This window comes from Suricata suricatta, chromosome 13 (genome assembly GCF_006229205.1).
Source record: "Suricata suricatta isolate VVHF042 chromosome 13, meerkat_22Aug2017_6uvM2_HiC, whole genome shotgun sequence".
In the NCBI taxonomy this organism is placed as follows: domain Eukaryota; kingdom Metazoa; phylum Chordata; class Mammalia; order Carnivora; family Herpestidae; genus Suricata; species Suricata suricatta.
This window is the reverse complement of record NC_043712.1, coordinates 84,661,851-84,686,483: the sequence shown is the minus strand read 5'-3', so window position 1 is coordinate 84,686,483 and position 24,633 is coordinate 84,661,851. Positions and strand designations below refer to the sequence as shown.

The window sequence follows — 24,633 nt, the reverse complement described above, 5'->3', positions numbered from 1 at the left end:
ACCATATGTTTGCACTCATAGGCCTAACAGGAAAACAGGAGAGACCTAATGGAGAACCAAGAGGAGTGGAGGAGGGAGAGAGAGTTGGGGAGAGAGAGGGATGCAAAACTTGAGAGACTATTGAATGCTGAAAATGAACTGAGAGTTGAAGGGGAAGGGAGAGGGGGGAAAAGAGGTGGTAGTGATGGTGGAGGGCACTTATGGGGAAGATCACTGGGTGTGGTAGGGAAAACAATTTGACAATAAAATATTAAAAAAAAAAGAATTAAAAGTAGAAAAAAATGACTTAAAATTTAAAACCAATGTTCACAGAATGAAGCCAATTTTGCAAAGTATACCAAAATAATCTGTAACTGTCATAGAAATTTCCTCATGATACATTAAAATATAAAATGCTGCTTTATGAATCCTTAACAAAACAAGATAAAATTCATTATAATGCACTTACTTATATATTTCCCTTCTCTTTACAGAGGTATTTTAGGGGTAATTCAGCCAAAATATATATAAACATATGTATTAGATTTGTTAATTTATGAGAAATTCTGGAATTTTTAAACTTGTTCATGTCAAATTTTCTAGTCTAAATGTTATTAACTTTTCCATTTACATATTATGATATCAAATGATTTTATCACAACTTCATCTACACATTCAACATTTTTCAAAAGCAAGAGACAACGCTTTACCTTGGAAGCTCTTCATCTGAAGAGAAAGGAAATAATGTGGACAGATACAGAACAACACACAAAGTGCAGCAGGAACACCAGGTAAAAGGACAGGACTGTGTCCTACACAGGTTTACCACATAAACCTGCCTTAATTGCCACTGGACATTCAGGGAAAGAAAGGAATTAACCTGAATTTGAGATTTCCAACTGAGCAACCAGGTATAAAGAAAGTAACCCTACTCACCAAGATAGAGAATTAAAGTAAGTCTGAAAGAAAAGGGGATTTTTTAAATGTTTATTTACTTTTGGCAGGGGGAACACAGAATTCAAAGCAGGGTTCAGGCTCTGAGCTGTCACCGCAGAGCCTGACGTGGAGCTCAAACCCACGAACCATGAGATCATGACCTGAGCTGAAGTCAGACATTCAACTGACTGAGCCACCCAGGCACCCCAGGAAAGTGTATTTTAGATATTTGGGATATGAAGCACCTATAAGACAATCAAAAGGAAGATTCATAGTAATCAACTTCATATATGAGGAATTAAGAATGATTTCTTGGTTTGGGGTTTGAGAGACTGGGTGTCCAGTCTCAGAATTCACAGTGTAGGACATATGGAAAAAAACAGCTCTGGAGGAAGGATGAATTCAGTTTGGCACATAATCAGTCTGAGTTACCAATAAGACCCCCAGAATGAGAGATCACATAGGCAGCTAGGTTTCGGAAGGCTAAGGAAAACATTATGTGCTTTTGTTAGAGATTCACAGTCAGTAGGCACAAAGCATACGTGACGCCCAGATGTAAGGTATATAAGATACAAAGAGGGTTGGAGATCAAGTGTTTAAACCCATACATTTAAGAACTATCTAGAATTGTCAGAAATGGGAGAACATAAAGAGGAATACAGCAGATTCTTGAAATGGCCGAGAAGTAGGAGGAAACCTGGAAGTGTTCGCTTTGTGTTATATGTATACTCCTAATTAGTGTGCTTATTTGTATATAGTTTAATAAAAATAAAGTTCCTTTTAAAAAAGAAAGGAAAAGTTTCACAAGAAGAGTTATCAAATATTATGAAGAGGTTAAATAATATACAAGCAAAAAGGGGAAATCCACTAAATTTAGCAATTAGGAAATTATCAAAGGACGACCATAAAGGATCTGAAGGGTAAAGATGGCGTTTCCTTTCATTCTGTATCATTATTTTGAATCTTCTACTCTCATGCATAGTGTTCAACTTAGAATTCTTACCCAGCAGAATAAAGTAATTTTCTTTTTTTTTAAAGTAATTTTCAAACATCTGAATATTCAAAGTTTAACTCCAAAGCAGCATTTCAGAAGTTACTTTAAGATACACCAACCAAACCAAATAAGTAAATCAAAAAGATGACAACAGGTCCAGAAAACAGATCCAACCTTGGAAAGGAGTGAAGTTAAATCACATGATGACAGACAGCTGGGCAGCAGGCCTGACGCACACTCAGCCCAGCAAGGCGACTCTGGAAGGAAGACTTCAGAAAAAAGGTGGTATTAGGCTGCTTGCCATGAAGGAGTTAAAAATGAAGAACACAAAACAACACAGCACATCCACAGAGGATATAATAAAGGAAAAGTCCGTGAAAAAAAGGAAAAAAAGGCAATTCCAATGGAAGAAAACTTGACTAGAAAGGGAGTGAAATTACAGTATGCTCCTGGCTCTATAACAAATAATCCTCAATATAACAATGCTACTGCTCTTCAAATTTGAAATTATCCACAAAGCACTGAAGTGCTCGTTAAGGTTACTAGATTCACCGTAAATGTTCATCTTGATATAAAAATACACATGCTTAATGCTGAGAGGTGAAAGCAAGGGGTAGCTAAAGAGAATCTTGATAAAGATACATTAATTCTAGAAAGTAAGAAATCAACAAATATTGCCTACAGTTTCTGGAATAAGAAATCAAGTTATAATACACTTAAGGTACAAAGGCATCCAATACAGTAAAATGAATAAATATGAGGAAAGGGAGAAAGAAATAGTGGTATAGGTGAAAAAGAGATTGAACTACAAAAAGTTAACAGTCAAAACTAACTCTCTCTGGGAGAAAAGGACTGAAGTCAGAAGACTAAAACTTTGCATTGTAACTGTTTTTGCATTTTAAGCTCTTTTGTGTGATCTGATTTTTAAACCAATGTATACGAAATATCTGGGGGGAAATTTAAGGGAATATTTAGGAAATAAGGAAATCAAAGTAGCATGGCTATTTTTTTTTAATAGTTTATTGTCAAATTGGTTTCCCTACCACACCCAGTGCTCTTCCCCATAAGTGCCCTCCACCATCACCACCACCTCTTTTCCCCCCGCCCCCTTCCCCTTCAACCCTCAGTTCATTTTCAGTATTCAATAGTCTCTCAAGTTTTGCATCCCTCTCTCTTCCCAACTCTCTTTTCCCCTTCTACTCCCCCTGGTCCTCCATTAGGTTTCTCCTGTTCTCCTGTTAGACCTATGAGTGCAAACATATGGTATCTGTCCTTTTCTGCCTGACTTATTTTGCTTAGCATGACACCCTCGAGGTCCATCCACTTTCCTATAAATGGCCATATTTCATTCTTTCTCACTGCCATGTAATACTCCATTGTATATATATGCCACATCTTCTTGATCCACTCATTAGGTGATGGACATTTAGGCTCTTTCCATGCTTTGGCTATTGTTGACAGTGCTGTAGCATGGCTATTCTTAAGAGTGAAGAGCAGAAAAGAGAAAGACTAGGGGCTGGTGGTCAAATATTAAAGGAGAACAAAAAATATAAGCTAAATCATAATTCGTAAGGGCAAACAGTGATAATACCAAAGAAATACCAAAGAAAGGAAGGGAAAACAAAGGAGCAAGGTGTTAGCCCTAGGATGGACAAGGACAGGATCAAGAGCATAAGTATACAACATAAAAGACCTAAAAATACCAGAGACCATGACCAGAGATTGGTACCATCAACAGTTTACACCTTCAGAGATGGACTAGAGATCATAAGGTTTAATCTGAATGAGGTCATGAGAATGGAGCACTGCTTGCTATAAAGTGTGGAGGACACTACAGAGTCAAATGTAAGAAACCTTCATCTGTCTTTAGGTGAGTTCTTCACCTGGATAATAATATAACCTCATGAAAATGTCAGAAAAGGGAGTTTCGAGGAAAAACCAAGTTAAATGCCAAAAATTCTCAACTAATAACATAGGAATAGGCAAGAAAAGAGCAGCAGAGGACAAGAAGAGTGACTGAGGGTATAAGCTGTATCATATTCTTAAAGGATAAGATTTTTGTGTTTTGTATCAGGATAATAAAACACTATGGAAGTGGCAATGTACATACTAGGGTAGATGTGATGTAATACCTTGAGGAAAGGCAACACTCAGTGAAGGTAAAGATCAGAAGGAAACATGCTATAGAAAACCCAATTTACTAGGGTCAGGGAAATTTGGAAGGATCCTATAAAAAGGACTGGAAGGCAATGAGCTGAATTACTAGAATTAGTAAAAAATACATGTAAGAAAGTATTTTCTGGCAGTATGAAAACTTTGAATACAATCAAGTCTATAAAATCCCAATTTACAGAATATGCAGAGAACAGAGGACTACATTACACTACACCATGAAAAGGTGATCAGCAAAATCTAGATTGTGGGAAACTATAGCCAACATGGTTAAAGAAAAAAGAGAAGACATGCAGGGAAAATATAGAGTGAGACTATAAAATCACAATGTGTGATTTTGTTTTATATTTTACAATACATCTCTCATGTACACTTAAAAGCAAAGGTTGTTCATAAAATTTACTACAGATTGTTTCCTTTTAAAGATTCTGATCTCTAAATATAGTACAAATGGCATTAGGTACTGGCAGGTTTTTAAAAATGAAAAACTTAAAAAAGAAACATGTGAAACTGAAATTTTAGTTGCGAGTAAGATGGCAGAAGGTGTTTGATTCCCCCTTACCTGTTTTGTAGAAGTATACTAAATAACTTTGGGCTTTTTCATAAAAGTGAGCATTTAAGTATTTATGTCAAAAAATTTTATCTTAACCGTTAAAAGAAAAGATTTATAAGATCTTAAATCTATAAGAAGGCAGAAAAGAAGGAAAAAAGTAAAGAAAATTAAAAGCAAAATAAGATAGCAAAAAATTTTTAAGTCTAAATGTCAACAACTACAATACATGTTAATAAGCCAATTAAACCCACTTCCTAGAAGACGAAGAACATCAGACTGGATTTTCTTTTTTTTAGTCAAGGTATACAGTGGTTAGAAGAGACACAAAACCATACAGAAAAGTTAGCCAAAAAAGGACATTTTTATCAAATTAACAGGTGCCATATGGTACTAATCCTTACTGATTATAAGCCAAACCACAAACTAAAAGAGAACTACAAAATACAAATCAATAGACAAAAGAAACCCAACTGAAAACAGGAACAAAAGACGTGAATAGATCAATAAACATAGGAGAAGACGGCAGATCTCACTTGCGATTAAGTAAATGCAAATTAAGATAGGATATCAAATTATACCCATCAGGTTGCCAGATTAAGGAGTCAGGATATACATAGTGTGAAGGAGAGGGTGCAGAGCAGAAGAACCCTTCAAACAACTGGCTTTAGAGAGCGATTAGGCTACATTTAGTTAATCTGAAGATTTAACTATTCTACACACCAGAAATTCCATTTCTAGTTATAACCCTAGAGAAATGAATGTGGTGATGCATAATGTTAATTGTAGCATTATTTGTAAGAACAAAAAAATACAAATAATGCTTTCCTTCGATAGCACATGTACTAAAATCAGAACAATACAGAGAAAATTAGCATGGCCCCTGTGCAAGCATGACATACAAATTTGTGAAGTGCTCCATATTTTGGAGAATAAAAAAGAGAAAGAGACAAACCAAGAAACAGATTCCTAACTATAGAGAACACACTGATTGTTCCCAGAAGGAAGGGGTGAGGAATGGTTGAGTAGGTGAAGGGGACGAAGAACATACTTATTATGATGAGCACTGAGAAAGGTATAGAACTGATGAATCACTATATCGTATATCTGAAATAATATAACATTGTATTTTAACCATACTGGAATTAAAATGAAACCTTGATAAAATAATAAAGTAAATAACATAAATGTTCATCAGTAGAAAAAAATGGCATATAAATTGGAGAAACTTCATACGAGATTATACATCAATTGTAATGAATGAACTAGAGCTACATTTATGAACACACAGATGAATGTCATAAAGGTTTAAAATTTTTTTTAATTTACATTTATTTTTGAGAGATAGACAGAGCACAAGTGGAAGAGGGGTAGAAAGAGAGGGAGACACAGAATCCAAAGCAGGCTACAGGTTATGAGCCATCAGTAAAGAGCCCAACCCCAGGCTCAAACTCAGAAAACATGAGATCATGACATAGCTCGAATGCTCAACTGACTGAGCCACCCAGGCCCCCTAAGATAAGTGAGGTTTAAAAAGCAAGTTATAGATTGATATTTATGTGTAATACAATTATTTAAAGTTGAAATCCAGTTTGATACTACTATATCATATATTTTATTTACATATTTATAAATTATATTTAATATATAAATATTACATAGCTTATTTATATTTATAAATTAATCATATATTTACATTTATTTCAATATTACTTATATATTTAATATATAAATATGTGTTTATGTTTATAAATTATATATTTATTACTATTTATACTAAATTTATATTTACTATATCACATGTATATGTATACTGTAAAAGTTTAAAACATGCTTGAAAATGATACTAACTTCAGGCTAGCAGTTACCTCTAGTTAGGTAAATCAGGGCGAGACAGGAGTAGGAATAAGTAGATAGGCTTCAACTGTATCTATAATGTTTATTTCTAAAGAAAATAAGATCCAAAGCAAAAAGCAGCCAAATGCTATTAAAAGTGGATGGCAAATACAGGTAAATAAATTATTTTACTTTCCTAATTTCCTATATGTTAAGAATATTTAAAAAAATTTTAAAGACTGAAGTAAAAACAAAGAGGAAGAGCACAGCCTTTGGTTTAGGATCCAAGTCTGAAATGGAACTGGGTTTGAATTCTGTCCCAAGTCAGTTTAATTTTTTAGTGCTCAGTTTCCCTCATTTCTTAAAACAAAGAATAATACAAATGGCCACGCCTTCTGAAGATTGTTGTAATGATTAAATGCAATAATCTACCTGAACTAATCTCACCCAGAGTCTAACACTTTCCCTTCTCTTCACACTTTATTAGACAATGCTAGAGCCTTTCTTTTTCTTTTCCTTTTTTTCCCCTCCCAATCATATATAGGCATTAAGGTTGAAAAAAGTATCGTAATTCACATATGTTGAAAAATAAAACTGCTGAAAAATGAAACTTCTCATTGAAGTTTAGTCACACTATCCCCAGAGACATGAGGTCTTAGTTTAAATATTCCTGGAAGCAAAACCTCATACAGGATTCAAAAGTAAGTTTTGAAGTTCAGGAAACTATGGCAGAGAAACAGAGAAGTGGTATAGGGAAGGGAAGGCGGCCTAGAAAACCGCCCTCGCAAACCAGCTCCCGGAGTGAGCCTCATCCCGCAGAGAGGCTCCATGAAACAGTGCAAGAAGCATAATCCCTCAGAATTAGCCCACCCCAGGGACGAACTGGAGTGTTTGTATAACAGCAACCCCGGAGAGTAAGGGGCTGAGGGCTACCCCAGGAGTGTTCATTTCCCGGCCCCTCTGGCCTGCTGGAGCGCTGGGAGTGTGGCCTCCTACATTTCTAAGAGTCAGCAGTTAAGAGATGCAAATACTAACTCAAGCACCACGAAGCTCTCAGGAGATCAAGGTGGACCGATGACAGCACCAACCGCAGCCATGCTATGCAATGACGCTATTCCTAAAGAGAAGGAAAGGAGAAAAGGAGATGATGTGGTCTAGGCTCTGCTGACTAGTTGGTCCGGAACTTGTTCTTCACTCAACTTCTGCTTGAGAACTGAGTAACACTAGTTTTAATTGCATTAACTACATGTAAACTGATTTAATTTTGTATGCTCTTTAGAGACTCAACATTCTTTTGTCAAAAATGAAATGTCCTCATAACATGGCATAAGAAAAATGAATTCTAGATATAAAATTATTTAGAATATAGGAAAATTAATTTAGGAAAAAAGTTTTAAAAAGAAAGCTTTTTAAGCATTGTTTATCTCATATTCACACCATCTAATCCATTATGCTGCTCATTTTGTTTGCATATAAACATTAGATTAAAAATGTCATAAAGTCAAAAATGGTAGAGACAATTAAAATAAGCATATTTAGTCTGAAACAGTGAATTTGAGCCCCATGTCGGACTCTGTGCTGACAGATCAGAGCCTACAGCCTGCTTCAGATTCTGTGTCTCCTTCTCTCTCTGTACCTCCCCTGCTCATACTCTCTCTCTTTCTCTCAAAAATAAATAAATATTTTTAAAGAAGTTTTTAAGCTGTAATAGTATAAAAGGACTAATGAAGAAGTGTCTGGGATAACACAAGAATCTCACTTATTAGATAAGATGTGTGTATCTCCTAAAAACAAGATTAAATGAGAAAGTTATTTTTTAATGCAGATCCTGTTAAATTCTGTGAATATATTTGATAGGCATTTAAAAGTTCTTATGATTAAGGATGGGATTTTTTTTTTTTTTGCATAGCTTGTAATTCAAACTATCCACTAGAAGTAGTATACTGGGGGATAAAGGAGAAATTAGTCCTTATTTTTAATTGGATTCTCCTATTAATGGTGAAGACAGCTAGGTATATTTGTTGTCCATGTATATTTATTTATGAACTGTCTCTGGCTTTTTCCTATTTTTATTTGTCATATTTGTCTTTTTTATAATTTATCAAAACTCTTAATATATTTGTCACAAAAGCACTAAGAAGAAATTTGCCCATCGTATATTAAAATTTACTACAGGGGCGCCTGGGTGGCTCAGTCAGTTAAGCTTCCAACTCTTGATTTTGGCTAGGTCATGATCTCATGGTCATGAGAATGAGCCCTGCATTAAGCTCCGTGCTGAGAGCATGGAGCCTACTTGGAATTCTCTCTCCCTCCCTCTGTGTCCCTCCCCTGCGCACGTGCACACTCTCTCAATAAATAAATAAAATAAATAAATAAAACTAAACCAACTATAAAAAAAACTGTAACCAGAATGGTACTGGCATACACATAGATCAGTAGACCAAAACAGCATGCAGAAATAAACCCAAGTACATATGAGAAATGAAGGTAATGATGATGACATTTCAATATAGTATAAAAAGGATTATTTGTTTATAAAAGGCACTGGCATAACTGATAATACAACCAGAGAAACCATGCCAAACCTATACTTCATATTAAAAAAATTATCTATGTATAAATATTTAACAAAATAAGATATTTACAAAATAATGAAAATACTGTGAGAATCTTTGAGAGGACTTTTACCGGAAACAAAAAAATTTGCTATACAAAATGGGAAACCCAAAACTCCAATAACAAAAGCCACTGTATGAGTCTGTATTTACACTGACTAATAAAGTGTTTTGCATTACCACTTAAATTTTTTTAATGTTTTTATTTATTTTTGAGAGAGACAGAGTGTGAGGTGGGAGGAGGCAGAGAGAGGGAGGGAGACACAATCCCAAGCAGGCTCCAGGCTCTGAGTTGTCAGCACAGAGCCCAATGCAGGGCTTGAATCCACGAACCGTGAGGTCATGACCTGAGCTCAAGTCAGACACTGAACCACCTGAGCCACCCAGCCGCTTGACTTTCCGTGCCTCGGGCAGGACATGCATCTCCAGTTCCCCATGGTCTACATTTCCCCCTACTATGTAACAAAACCTTTTATATACATTAATGACAATGAACTCATTCAAGTTTTCTAAATGTACAATCAAGAAAATGATTTATTATATTAAATTTTCAATTTCTCTAGAGAAAAGGAACGATAAAACCAAAAGACATGAACCAAGAGAAAATATATGAAATTCACTTATCAAAAAATGAGTAGATATCTCCAATATAAAAAGAGCCCCATAAACTGATAAAGGCACATGATCCATTAGAAAAATGACAACATATTACAACCTTCCATCAAACATATAGTTTGAGTACATATGGTATATTTATAAAAATTGACATCAAAATTCATCAAAATCCTCTTTGACCTCGGCCACAGCAACTTCTTACTCAATACGTCTCCGGAGGCAAGGGAAACCAAAGTAAAAATGAACTACTGGGACCTCATCAAAATAAAAAGCTTCCTCACTCATATTAGGCCTTTCTGATACAAAACAGATAAACATAAGGGAAGGGAAGCAAAATAATATAAAAACAGGGAGGGGGACAAAACATAAGAGACTCTTAATAAGGAGAAAAAACAGATGGTTACTGGAGGGATTGTGAGAGGGGAATGGGATAAATGGGTAAGAGGCATTAAGGAATCTACTCCTGAAATCATTGTTGCACTATATGCTAACCAACTCAGATGTAAATAAAAAAAAAAAGTTGTTAAAAAAATAAACAAAAAATAAAAAATAAAAAGCTTCTGTACAACGAAGGAAACAATCAGTAAAACTAGAGGCAACCAATGGAATGGGAGAATGTATTTGCAAACGACATCAGATAAAGGGTTAGTATCCAAAATCTATAGAGAACTTATCAAATTCAACATCCCCCCCCTCCCAAAACAAAACTACTCCAGTGAAGAAATGGGCAAAAGACATGAATAGACACTTCTCCAAAGAAGACATCTAGGTGGTCAAGCAACACTTGAAAAAATGTTCAACATTACTATTATCAAGGAAAAACAAATCAAAACCACAATGAGTTACCACCTCACACCTGTCAGAATGGCGAACATTAACAACTCAGGCAACAACGGAGGTTGGTGAGGATGCAGAGAAAGAGGATCTCTTTGCCACTGCTGGTGCAAGGGCAAACTGGTGCAGCCACTCTGGAAAACAGTATGGCGGTTCCTAAAAAACTGAAAAATAGAATTACCCTATGAGCCAGCAAGTGCACTACTAAGGTAGGGCATCAATCACTGGAATCTACTCCTGAAAACATTATTGCAATATATGCTAAGTAACTTGGAAGTAAATTAAAAATAAATAATTTTTTAAAAATAAAATAAAAATCCTCCTAAGAAACTAGACATCATGAATTATATATGAACAGGAAGGTGGGAAAATAACAACTATTCTACAAATTTATTCCCCTTTCCTATTTTGAGTCTTAGGAGAGTTTTTAAGCTACTCCTTAAAATCATGCTTAATGATGACTGCACCAAAAAAGGTAGATTTAAAATTTATAAAACACACAGGAAAAAAATGTGAATAAAGATGGGGGCAAGTGTTTCATATGGATCTCTAAAAGTGAGGAAGGGTCACCTTTAAGATCTGCTTTGAAAACTACCATATTCCAAGTCCCTACCACCACCATTTTTAAAGATTTTTTTTAATTAATTTTCAGAGGTGATAAGTTTGCCTATAGAAAACAAAATCGTATAGGAAATTTAACTAATTTTCCTACTGAAGTATTAAACACTATCTTTTGCTCTTGACATTCAAAAAAAAAAATCTAAGTTACTGAAATCAGTATGAATTTAAGTTCATAATGATTTTAAAAAATACTACCATGCCAGAAGAACATTTCACACACTCCTCTGAAATAACTCTTTAAAGATTACAATGCATCAGATAAAAAATAAAATTAAGCACTTACTGATAAACAAGCAAAGAATGAGGAATAAACAAACACAGAAGTTCTCTAGACACTGAAGCATTTTTGTTTTGGATACATTTCCACTTCCTCAATCTTCTATCATAAATTAGATATACTTACACTATAGTTCATTATTTTCCTCTCTGGATCATTCCCTGGTTCTAAAATCTTCTCCTAACAAACCTTGCCAGGTTAAATCTTTCTGAAACCAATATATCAGCACTTCAGGGGATTCAATTCTCCCATCCAAGTACTAAGCAGGCTTGACCCTGCTTAGCTTCCGAGATCAGACAAGATCGGCACACTCAGGGTGGTATGGCCGTAGACTGGGGGATTCAGTTCTCAAATGGACTATTCTGTGGACTGCTTTTATGAAATGGCAAACTTCTCTTCATATGCAGATTTAATACAAATAAACCATATTGTTAGTTTTTAACAATTCAAAGCCAAAAACAGATTAATAACAACAGAATCAAAGTTAACAAATACCCATTCATCAAATACAAAAAATAACACCTCACAATAAAGCCAAAAAGAGTAAAATAAAAGCAGAAAACCCAGGTTAAATCTAAGTGTAAAATATGAAAAAAGAAAGAACCAGAAATTGAACAGAATAATTAAATTAAATTAAATTACATAATATGCACAAAGATCTGCTTATATCCCTAACTGTGGACTTACTCATTTTATTTTCAAACAGTGGAATACCTTCCATAGGCTAAACATTGTACAGAACCTCAAAATAAAGAAAATGATAGAACTATTCCCTAACCTAGAAACCACAGTAATTTCACAGAGGCCACTGTTAGAACAAAACAAAAGCTGGAAACAGACCCAACTATATACATAATTTAAAACATGAGCAATTCCCACAGCAAAGACAGATTATTCAACGACAGTGTTAGAACAATCATCTGAGGGAGAAAAGTTGGATCCCATTTCAACCTCACACTAATATGAATCCCAGATGGATCAAGAAAGCATGGGAAAGTTTCAAAATATAAATTCAGAGTAGAGATCTAAGTATAATTTTTTTAAAAAGTAATAAAAACGATGATTAAAGAAAGAATAGCATCAAAACAAAAAAGGGGCACCTGTGTGGCACAGTCAGTTAAGCGTCCAACTTCAGCTCAAGTCATGATCTTGCGGTTCCCGAGTTCAAGCCCCACATTTGGTTCTGTGCTTTGGATTCTGTCTTCCTCTCTCTCTGCTCCTCCGCCAGTCATGCTTTCTTTTTTTTCTTTTTTTAATTTTTTAATGTTTATTTAGTTTTAAGAGACAGAGCAGGGGAGACGGAGAGAGGGAGACACACACACACACACAGAATGTGAAACAGGCTCCAGGCTCTAAGCAGTCAGCACAGAGGCTGACATGGGGCTCAAACTTGGGAATGGAGAGATCATGACCTAGGCAGAAATCAGACACTTAACAGACTGAGCCACCCAGGTGCCCCACGATTTCTCTCTCAAATCCAACTCTTGGTTTAAGCTCAGGTCAAGATCTCACCATTTCATGGGTTCGAGCCCTGCATCAGGCTCCTCCACACTGACGGTGCAGTCTGCTTGGGATTCTGTCCCCTCTCTCTCTGCGCCTCCCCAACTCACGCTGTCTCTGTCTCTCAAAATAAATAAAGAAACTTAAAAAATTAAATAAAATTAAAAAATTTATGCACGACCAAAAAAAAAAATCACACTATAAAGAGTCAAAAAAAATAAAAAGACAACCTGGGGAAAATATTTTACAATTTATTTCACAAACACTAAGCTATTTTTCTTAGTCTAGAAAGAGTTCCCACAAATCAAAGGAATAGGTCAATAATCCAATAGAAAATGGGCCAGGATATGAGTGAACAGTTCTCAGAAAAGGAAATTTTAAAGCAAGCTAAAATTATAAGGTTCCATTTTTTACATCTCAAATTGACAAAGATCAATCTGAAAACAGGTGTAGAAAAGTATAAACTGGCATTTCTAGGAAAATCAATTCGGAAGTATTTATTGAAATGATTAACATATACCACTTTTGAATCTACATTTTTCTCTATTTATAGTTACATACATACAAATTAAACATATGCACTAAGATATTTAATACTTCTTGAATCTGAAAACATTTTTTCTAAAATACTTTTTATTAAATTTTTTTTCAATGCTTTTTATTTATTTTTGAGAGACAGAGAGAGACAGTGTGAGCAGGGGAGGGTCAGAGAGAGAGGGAGACACAGAATCTGAAGCAGGCTCCAGGTTCTGAGCTAGCAGTCAGCACAGAGCCCGACGCGGGGCTCGAACCCATGAACCATGAGATCATGACCTGAGCCGAAGCCAGATGCTTAACCGACTGAACCACCCAGGCGCCCCTAAAATACTTTTGAATTCTACTTAAATGTGTCACCTGTTCAAAAGTTGATAAATTTTTGAGTGAATAAAAAGAAGAAACAAATGCAGACAACGCAAAGAGTTCTGTTCTAAAAGAGAATGGAAAGTGGGGCAATGGCTTGAATATGGAGTCAAGGAGTGGAATAAAACAGGAATTGGCAAACTCCAGCTCACACAGGTCAAACTGGCCAGATGCTTATTTTTATAAAAACAGCTTTACACGTCCACTGATTTACGTATTATCTCTGGTTGCTTGTCCACCACAAAGGTAGAGCTGAGTAGTTGCTACAGAGAGGGTCTTGATCACAGAGCCTAAAATACTACCTGGTCTGTAATAGAAAAACTTTGCCACCCCGTTTGTTTTTTGTTCTAAAAGCTTAAAATGTATTTTAAGGGGTACCTGGCTGCCTCAGTGGGTTGAACAGCTGACTTCAGCTCAAGTCATGATCTCCTGGTTCATGAGTTCAAGTTCCACATCGGGCCCAGTGTTGTCAGTGCAGAGCCCATTTCAGTTCCTGTCTCTCTGTCTCTGTCTCTCTCTCCCCGCCTCTTCCCCCACTTGTAATCGCTCAAAAAAATAAAACATTTAAAAATAAATAAATAAAATGTATTTGAATGAGATGATGCTGTATATACTATTGCATTTCTCAGAAAAACTCCAAAGATATCAGGGACAAATCAAACATGGTACGCCAACAAAAAAAATGCATAGCATAACTACCTAAGATAGGCAAGGCTAAGGGCTGCTGTCCAACCTTCAGCACACAGCAACTCTGTTCCCAAGATTGTACTAGGCCTATCAGGAAAAGCTGTGAACAGCCACATCACAGACACAACATCGTAGATTCCTATGATAATCCCTGTTTTATTTTATTTTATATTTTTGAGAGCATGAGAGCATACACAAGGAGGGAGAAGGCCAGAGGGAGAGAGGGGGAGGGGGGGGAGAGAGAGAGAATCTTAAGCAGGCTCCATGCTCAGCATGGAGTCCAACCCAGGGCTCGATCCCTCGACCCTGGGATCATCTCCTGAGCTGAAATCAAGAGTCAACCAAATGAGCCACCCACGTATGCCCCATCTGTTTTAAATCAGTGATTCTCAGTCTTGTCCTCAAACTAACATCATAGGTATCACCTGGGAACTTGTTAAAAATACAAATTCTGGGGTCTCATTTTTGAACTGCTGGGACAGAAACTCTGAGGGTGGTACACAGCAATGCATGTTTCAATCAGCCGTCTAGGTAATTATGACGAGAACCACCAGGCTAGGGGGCAATCCTAGTACAGCCAAGTAGCGGATGAGGACCCGTCTGGTTGTGTTCACGTATTTAAAGGGCACAGAGGAGACTTAAAGAAAGCAAAAAGGCCTCAACAAAGCTGTCAGTGAGGGCTTAAAGGCAAGTAAGAAAAATGCTACTGAAAACCGAAAAAAAGGAAATCCTTGTTATAAAGTAGTGAAAAGTTTGGCAAAACTATCACCTACAGTAACATGGGAAATGTGATATATACTTAGTGAGTTAAGGAAATTCTAGATAGAATGTTGAAGAAGCAGCTGGCTTCTTCTAGCTGCCTTTATAATTAAGAGATTTGAGGTGAACTAAAGAATGAGCCACTTTTTGAGTGCGATTTCAAGGAAGGGCTCAGAACACCATTCTCAGCCAGCAAAGTGTTCTTAGAGTAAGAAAGGGCTTCCCAGCAAAGATTAAATCTACAGTGGGACTATAAGATCTACTGTTAACACCTCAGAAAGATCTAAGCATCTCACTGATCCCTTTCAGACAAAAAGTTTTCTAAGGACCTTAAGGGTATCATTCCACACCAGCCTCAGTAGCCAAAGGTTTAAGAAAAAAAAAACTCCTTTCAGAAGAGATTTGTAGGTATAGCTTTTGTCTGATGGAGTAGATTATGAACCTAATACACAGGAAGTCCATGAAATTTTTAAATTCTTTTTAACATTTATTTTTAAGAGAGAGAGACAGAGAGCAAGTGGGGAGGGGCAGAGAGAGGGGGAGACACAGAATCCCGACCAGGCTCCAGGCTGTGAGGTGTCAGCACAGAGCCCGATGTGAGACTCCAACTCATGAGACGTGAGATCATGACCTGAGCCAAAGTCAGACACCAAACCAACTGAGTCACTCGGGCACCCCTCCATGAACTTTTTAAAGATGCTACATCAGTTTAGAATGAAAGGGACAGTAACTATGTAAAATAAAAGGTGGCTTTTGGACCCTGAACAACCATAGGCAGAAAGCAAGTTCAAATGGTTACTAAGTTGCAAAGACAGATCAGTTCTTTCAGGAAAAAAAGAAGGATTCAGCAGTGAAATCAAGGACCAAAGGAAGCAGTCATGGCCCACGAAGAACAATCTCCAGAGAGTAGTCATGGAACTGCCAGCATGTTCCCAGGCAGGCTTCAGAATTCTGTATACTACCAAGTGTCTCCCCTCTCCCTCTCTGAGCAGGCATAGCTACTGCAATTAACATGTGCCCTTCCGGTCTCATAGGCTGGTCATGTGGGGGCATATACCTTGTGTCTTTGAGGTCTTTGGTTAAAGAACAATCACTCTCAAGAAACCATACCCAAGGAACCTCAACAGCATCTGGACCTGACTTAGATGATGATATACTAAATTTTGAGCTGATGCCCTGGTGAGATGTGAATTAGAGGTCTCTGAGGAGGGAGTTCATGTATTTTGCATGTATTTTGGATGTGGGAGGCATGTGAAGTGTGGCAAAAAAAAAAAAAAGGCAAACTATGACAATAGTATTGTCCAGAGATAGCCATAACAATATATCTCATCTTACAGCTCTTCTTTCACTTGTGACCTTGCCACTCTCCAATTAACAGGTGGAGTCAAATCCCCACCCCCACCATGTTCACTGAAACACTGCTTTTAAATCCCAGCTCACCATGTAAGAAAGCAAGCTACACGGAGACTCCCATGTTGTAAGAAGTCCAGGCTGCATGGACAAGCTCCAGCTAACACCCCCAGCTGAGCTGTCACTCAACAGCCAGCATCAACTCCCAGTCTTATAAGTGAAGATACCTCTAGATGATTCTAGTACCCCACCTTCAAGTTGCTCCTGGCCAGCAAGTCTTCCCAACTGAGGTTCCAGACATTGTGGAATAAAAACAAGGCATTCTTGGTTTATTCTATCTGAATTACTGACCAATAATATCCGTGAGCTTAATAAAGTAGTTGTTTTATATCACTAAGTTTTGAGATGGTTATAGCACACAGCAATAGCATCAGAATAACTGCTGGAAATAAGCCTGTAGAGGGGAAAATTGATAATGCAAGAAAAAGAGGGAGAAATACAATAGCAAAGTCCTTGAAGGCAAAAAGAGATGGGTTTCTCTACCCAAGTAGGAAAAGCCTTAGATGGGACACTGAGTTCATTCATTGTAAATTTTTTTAATGTTTATTTTTGAGAGACAGAGACAGACCGAGCACGAGTTCAGGAGGGACAACGGGAGAGGGAGACACAGAATCTGAAGCAGCTGTCAGCTGTCAGCTCAGAGCCTGATGTGGGGCTCGAGCTCAAGAACAGTGAGATCATGACCTGAACCAAAGTCAGAGGCTTAACCAACTGAGCCACCTAGGCACCCCTGAGTTCATTCGTTGTAAAGGAGAAAAGGGCAGAGTATAGGCACAGATACAGGATGACAAGGGGTGTTACTGATGGTAAATTACGTAATTTAGAAATATGGAGATAAGTACCAAAGACATTGTTAGGATATTTGACAGTAGTTTACTGGAAAACAGGAATCAGAGATGGGGAGGAGCAAGACACTGATTTTTGTTATAAACCATAATAAACTATTTACTTAAGTTTACACACAGTTTACCATGTTTATTCACATTTCTAAAGTAAACAAACTTTTTTTTAAAAAGATTTATTTTAGGGCACCTGGGTGGCTCAGTTGGTTGAGCATCCAACTTCAGCTCGCGCAATGATCTCCCAGTTCTTGAGTTCAAGCCCCACGCAGGGCTCCATGCTGACAGATTCTGTGTGTCCCTCTCTCTGCCCATCCCACACTTGCGCATGCACACGTGCACGCGCTCTCTCTCTCTCTGGCAAAAATAAATAAACAGTAAAAAAAAATTTTTTTTAAAGATTTATTTTATTCCCTCATTTTCCAAATGAGGGGAAAAAATTAAGGCTCGATGATCCCGGGACTTGCGCAAACCCACTACTAGGCTGACAGCAGTTAGTCCCTGATCCCTCATTTCCAAACAGTGCACTTCTTCATATCACACTGCCTTTCGTATTACAAAGTATCACCTAGTGGCATTTTATTTCATAATCGGAATTTAATAAAATCATTTAGTAAGCTATAACAAATACACTATTCCCAAGGACTGACAGCAAAATAGTATGTCCTTGGGACATATGTCCTTGGGAAATCAAAACAAGCATTCAAGTAAAACAAACCACCAGGGACGATCTGAACCTGGTCCGCCTCTGACAGCTATACCGTATGGGCGTTAAGAACAGATAATGCTTCATTTTGCCCTTTCCAGCTCTCCTCATCTAAACACTTTAACCTATGCTACATTCACACTTATGAGTTACCTACAAAGATTTCTCTTTCCTTTTGGAAAGTAACCTGGGTGGCTCATTCAGTTGGGCATCCAACTCTTAGTTTCAGGCCAGGTCATATCCCAGAGTTGTGGGACCAAGCCTTAAGGCAGGCTCCGCACTGAGCCTGCTCAGTGATTCCCTCTCTCTCTCTCCCTCTGCTCCTCTCCATCACTCTCTCTCTCTCTCTCTCTAAAAAAAAAAAAGGAAAGAAAAAAAAATTAATACCTTATCAGTTTATTTAGATTTTACCAGTACAAATGCATGCAGAGATCACTTGTCTAACCTGCTTGGTGCTTATTAGATATTCAGTGGCCCGAATCAGTGAACCAATGAATGTTGGGGTCCCCTGGTGGCTCAGCTGGTTAAGCGTCTGACTTCAGCTCAGGTCATGAACTTGTGGTTCACAAGTTTGAGACCCGCATCCAGCTCTTGTGCTGACAAATCAGAGCCTGTAGCCTACTTCAGATTCTGTGCTTTCTCTCTCTCTCTGTCCTTCCCCAGCTCACACTCTGTCTCTCTGTCAAAAATAAATAAACATTAAAAAAAAAACCCAACACTGAATGTCTACTCATTCAAATAATAACAAGTGTAGGGCTAATTCCCACAAGGAACAGCAGTACATGTATAATGTGATATAAAAGAACACAGATGAATGACAAACACTGTCAAAAATACATCCCAGTCTTTATTTTGCCTAAAATTCTCATCTTTAGACCCAGTGATGAGAGCTTTGGGTAAAAGTCTCCTTTATTCTCCCAACTGTCAAATCCAAAGGTCCTCTATTATACTAGAGAGAACAAGATATTAACAGTAGCTATTTATGCATGGGAAAACCATAAGCAATTTTCTTCTGCTTTTCCAGATTTCATGTGAGAAAAACATTATATACATTTTTAAGGCCTTTTTACGGTTCTGATTCTCATTTTTTAGCAATGATCAAATGTGATCAAAATGATAATCATTCCCACCCTCTTAACCTTCCTCTCAGACTGACTGCTCCTTCTGTGTCTCTTTTGTTAATTCCCCTTCTTTCACCCTGTAATTATGGGCAGTTCCCAAGGCTCAATGTCAGGTCCACTGATCTTTATTTATTTATTTTTTTACTGTTTTATTTTTGAGAGGGAGAGGCAGAGAGAGAATCTGAAACAGGCCCCCAGGCTGCGAGTTGTCAGCACAGAGCCCAAACTCACGAATCATGACCTAAGCTGAAGTCAGACGCTCAACCAAATGAGCCACCCAGCCGCCCCTCTTCTTCCTGAGCACTACAATTCCAGCCTGAAATTTCTCCACCAAGTTCCAGTCATCCACTGTCTCGCTATCTATTTTCACCTGACTACCTATCTCACTGTTACCTCAAATTCAGCATCTCCTAAACCTAATCCAGCTGTCTGTATCTCTTCAACCAGCTAATACTTTCATACCTATTTCTGCCAGTACAACCATTTAAAAAATTCGATTTCTTTTTTAATCACTAACTAGTTGAGTAGCTTGGGACACATTTTGAAACCTCTCTGGGTCTCAGATTCCTAACGCACAAAATCCGTAGACTAGCCCAGATGCTCTCAGATGTGCTGACATTCCAGCACTCTTGAATTTCTTATGGTAGTCTAAACCAAAACTTCAAAGTCGTCTTTGATGAGCTGTCTTCCTCCCTGCCCCCGCCCCACTACACCCTCCTTTCTTAGCCCGTCTGTAATGAAGTCTGGTGGGACATCTCCTCAGTCCTGTTCTCACTAAACAAGCACAAGGCCTACATGATCTTCCCAGCTCTCTACTTCTCCTTCCGACTCATACTACACCGAGCGCTGGTGCCAGTCTGTTTTTCCTAAAGTACTTCTTTTAGCAAGCTCTTTGTCAATCTAAACTTTTAAAGCTTCTCAGCTGCCGATGAGGCAAAGTACATTCTTCTCATCCTAGCACTCAACGGTATCTATTCTACTTCCAATCTATGTTAGCAGCCTCATTTCATACTACCCTGACACACAAACCTCCATTTCAGTCAACTCATTTTATGTACTGTTCTCTGAAAGCGTTATGCAGATTTTGCCTCTGTTTACCACCTATACAAAGTCCTTCCTCTTATGCAAAATCAAATCCTGCCTAGTTTTGATTCTACTTCCCCTCTGGAGCCTTCCTTGCTCACTTCGACTCTAAGTGGTCTCAGATATCTATAACTTTCATTATTTATCTTATCTCCCCAATTACATTTTAAGTTCTCAATGAAAGGAACCAATATTGTATCTTTCTGCATCTCTTTTGGACATAGCAAAGTACCTTTTACATTACAGATATTAAATAAACATTTGTTTGATAATTGACTAAAGATCTTTTTAATACACAGCATTTACTAAATGCTCCCCATCTGCTCAGCATTCTGTGCGTGTGATCCTCAAAGCATACATAATCAACTTGAAAAGATATGGTTAACACTAGGGAAATAATGATCAAACAGCCAAAGCCTGATATATGTAATTAAATTATGAGAAAATTCTCTATGACTAAAGAACTGTAGAAATATAGAAAGGAAAAAACTATATTTCTGAAATAGTTTCAGAAATGAGGTAGAATTTTAATTGGGAGTCCAGCCATAATAATAGTAATAATAATAGTGGTGATAAATAATTATAATAATAAAGGCTAGAACTTAAGGTGTACTCAACGTGCCAGACACTAGTCTTGAGGACTTTTCATGTATTAATTCACTTTCTCACCACAGCCCTAGGGAGAAAGTACTACAGTCACTCTCATTTTTTTCAGATAAGACTGGGACCCTGCTCAGTTATTCCACACCTAATAACACAAACAGATACAGACTTGGGCTTGGTGGAAGAAAGATAGAAAACGTAAATGAAAGTTAAAAGATGAAATAAGCATAACTATTATTGGAAAACATGGAAACAGCTTGGAACACTAGAGCAGAGAATGCCTGCTGAGGGTCCTTAGACTAAAGACTGAATGAACAGGACAGGGAGTAATGACGGAGCAGGGTGACACCCATGAAGAGGCAGTTAAATTTAACAGGTAGAAAATGGGAAGCCACTAAAGATTTGGGGACAAAGAAATGCCACAATAAGGAGTATTGGTGACACTTCTATTGTGGATTAACAGAAGAAAGAGAAGCTGGACTCTGAGAGGTTGACCTAGCTTTCAATATTCTAGGCTGAAGAAACAAGTCCTGGGGTTCAGGTGGTAAAGTGAGGTAAGCAGAGATATAAGGGACAAAAGAAATATGGACAGGACATGCTGAGTACGTTAATACAAGAGTTAAATAAAAGAGGCAGTTTAAAGATGATGCCTAATTAAAGCCTACATGACCAGAAGAGAAGGAAATTACACAGGGGTATAAAATGATGATTTTTCATTTGGGGCATGGTGAGTTTAAGACAGTCAAGGGACACCTGTGTGGCTCAGCTGGTTAAGCATCTGACTCTTGATTTCAGCTCAGGTCATGATCTCATGGTCTGTGAGATCGAGTCCCACATCAGCCTCTACTCTATGACATGGAGCCTGCTTGGGATTCTAGCTCACCCTCTCTCTCTCTGCCCCTCGCACACTTGCATTTGCTTTCTCTCTCTTTCTCTCTCTTAAAAAAGAAGAAGAAGACAACGACAAACGACAGTCAAAAATACTAGCAGAAGAGCAGGACTGGAAAAACCAGGAAGTGACTAGAATGACAAATAAGCAATGGGATTAGTTTTAAAATGATAAGACTTGGAAGAAGCTATAAAGATATTAAAGAGAGAGAGGAGATACACTAAGCCACGACCAGCTGGTACTAGCTGTGTGTCAATAATTGTACCAATAACTGCATCAATACTTTTTGTGGGGAAGAGAAACAATTAGTGACCAACCCTTAAAAACGCGGTTTTTCCCTTTAAAAAGATTTTTGTGTGTATCAGAAAAGCCAACCAAAAGCTAAGGCAAAAGTTATCCAACTTTCTCCATTCAGGGAGTTCTTAGTCTTAGTAATATTTTCACAGCACCCCCTACGCCAAAAGAAACACCTCAGGAGGTAGACTCAAACCATTTAATGTCCTTACAACTCCGTGCTTGTTCGGCCTTGTACAACTTCTTGGAATAAAACTGGACAACATAACACTCTCATTTCCTCTATCACATTGATTCCCATACAGTAGCTGCTTTTTATGAAAGCAACCTCTAAAAAAAACAGCTTTGCAAAGACAGGACCTTGTAGAAAGGACTGCGTCGATTTAATGTTGAGGCTGTGAACTACCTCAAACTAGCAGTTCAAGCCTGAGTTCACTGGTACTCCGGGCACTTCAGCACCCAGTTTGGGAAACTGGGAGCAAAGGCAAGGGGCCTAAAAAGAGGGGAGGAAAGTGATACGAGAGAAGAACGTTCTTAGCACCGAGAACCACAAGAGGGCAGCACAATAGTGGGGAGAGGCCGCGCAGGGGTGGGGGAGGTAAGAGTTAACCTTTCCCTAAAAGGCTCTAAGACCTGTTAACCAGCCAAGACCTAAAAGTCCCTTTTCTCTTTCTACTAAAAAGGAAGAAACACTGGTCCCTGGCAGACCACGTCGCGCAGTCACTGTGCCCTTCTCGAATCTCCTCGGCCTGCCCAGCCACGAGAGTAGGAGAGACTTTCCCAGGAGCCAAGCCACGTACTATTCTGTACGCACGACCTTACTGGATCGTCACAACCACCTTTTAAGAAAAAGTGGGGCTCAAGGCGAGTTTAAATAATACAACTGTAGAGCGGCAGGAACACCGGGGCTCACGCGCCCAGATCTGACACCTGAGCCAACGCTCCTTTCCTATTCTGCCTCCACAAGGCATCCCGCCGTTCAGCAGCCGCGGGGGAAGCAGAGACAAGAGATCACGTTCCCTGCCCATACCTGGGCCACCTGCCTGGAACACGAGCAAAACCCGCACAGGAAACCAACGAGTCTGGAGCTGTCCCCAACGCTAGCGCTCGCCGCGTGGCCCGCAGGGGCTGCCGCTTCCCGCCACGACTAGACACCCGCACCACTGATACTAAGGCGAGTGTGGGCACACCCAGGGCGCAGACATGTCGCACACGCAAGCTAGGGATTTTCACACTTGTGCTAAACGGTGAAGGGGGCGGGGAAAGGGAGGCCAAAGTCGACTATTCATCTTCACGTCTGCTGGGTGTCACACGGGCCATTTGCAGCGGCCCAACAACTCGCCTGGACAAACCTAGTAAGAAACCAAAAGCAGCCGTCATCGCGCTCATTCCCACTTCCAGTTTCCTTCCCCACATTTCGCCTCCCCTCTATGACATATGCGGCCTTTCATTCAGAGAAAAGGAGTTTCTCCTGACAGATTAATCACCACCGGAAAGCAAACTGGGCGAATTCAACCGACGCAGCAAAGTCAGGCAGATAAAGCCATCCAGGAAGCACTCAGTGTGGGAGCAGAAACCCCCGCGCAAGAGCTAACGGGCTCTCCCGGGAGGTATCTCTTCGCGCCTGCAAACGTCCCTCACGGAAAGATCACCGAGCTCTGGCTGCTGGGGGAGCAAGGGTTAACAGGAGCCGCTCCCCGCCCCCGGAAAGCCCTGCAGCTCTTATAATTAGCAGGGAAAGAAGCCAGGAACGTTTCTTAAGGACCCAAGAGCAACACCAAACCCCGCGAATTACCCTCCCCGCCCCAAATTCTAAGTTCAGCACTGCCATTTTCGGAGGAGCGCAGCAACCGCGAGCCCTGCCGGTCTACACACGCTCCCACCCTTCCTACGCACGCAGTCCACACTCGCCTTCCCCGCCGCCACGGGGCACGGTGGCCGGGGTCTCAAACCCACCTTCGCGGGAAGGGCGGCGGGGGGCTTTTTCTTCCGAAGAGCAACAGTTCACATCCCGTTCCGTCGCCTGCTTCTGAACCCTTAAAAAAAAAAAAAAAGGCAGCGGTTATTACCGCAGAAATCCAGGGGAAAGAGATGCTCTTCCCTGGGCGGCTCGGACGTCTAGGAAATTTTAAAGAGGTTTAAGGGGAGGTGGGAAGGTGGCTGCGGGGCACACGCCGATGCAAACGGCAACAGCAAAACGCGCCGTGGCAGGCTGCCCCCCTTCCAGAGGGAGGCTTTTCTTACCGAGAAGTTTACTGAGCCACAGGCAGCGGGGACGCCGGGGACCCCGAGGAGGGAGGGAGGCGGACGGACGACTACGGCCCCCCACCCGGAGGCCACGCAGCGATCGCACGCACCGGCTGCACCGATCCCGCGGCGAGGACGCGCCCCCGGGCCCGCAGGGGCCGCTCCT

General features: G+C 39.2%; 1 protein-coding gene and 1 non-coding gene across 7 annotated transcripts in view; one reads left to right on the top strand and one right to left on the bottom strand.

Annotated features, from left to right (window-relative positions):
- The window catches only part of JAK2 (Janus kinase 2), a 130,890-nt gene extending 106,257 nt beyond the window's left edge, over positions 1 to 24,633 (bottom strand). For 4 of the 6 annotated variants that reach the window (XR_003901874.1, XR_003901873.1, XM_029920247.1 and 1 more), the window contains exons 1-2: positions 24,578 to 24,633; positions 24,177 to 24,256 (exon numbers count right to left, since the gene is read on the bottom strand). The gene's annotated coding sequence lies outside the window, so the exon portion shown is untranslated. Of the gene's footprint in view, positions 1 to 7,502; positions 7,585 to 10,553; positions 10,569 to 24,176; positions 24,257 to 24,577 lie in introns of those variants that run through there. The other 2 variants (XM_029920248.1, XM_029920249.1) reach the window with 2 other exon arrangements.
- Positions 5,452 to 5,559, top strand: LOC115277129. Its single transcript, XR_003902236.1, has one exon. It is a non-coding gene; the product is annotated as a U6 spliceosomal RNA (small nuclear RNA).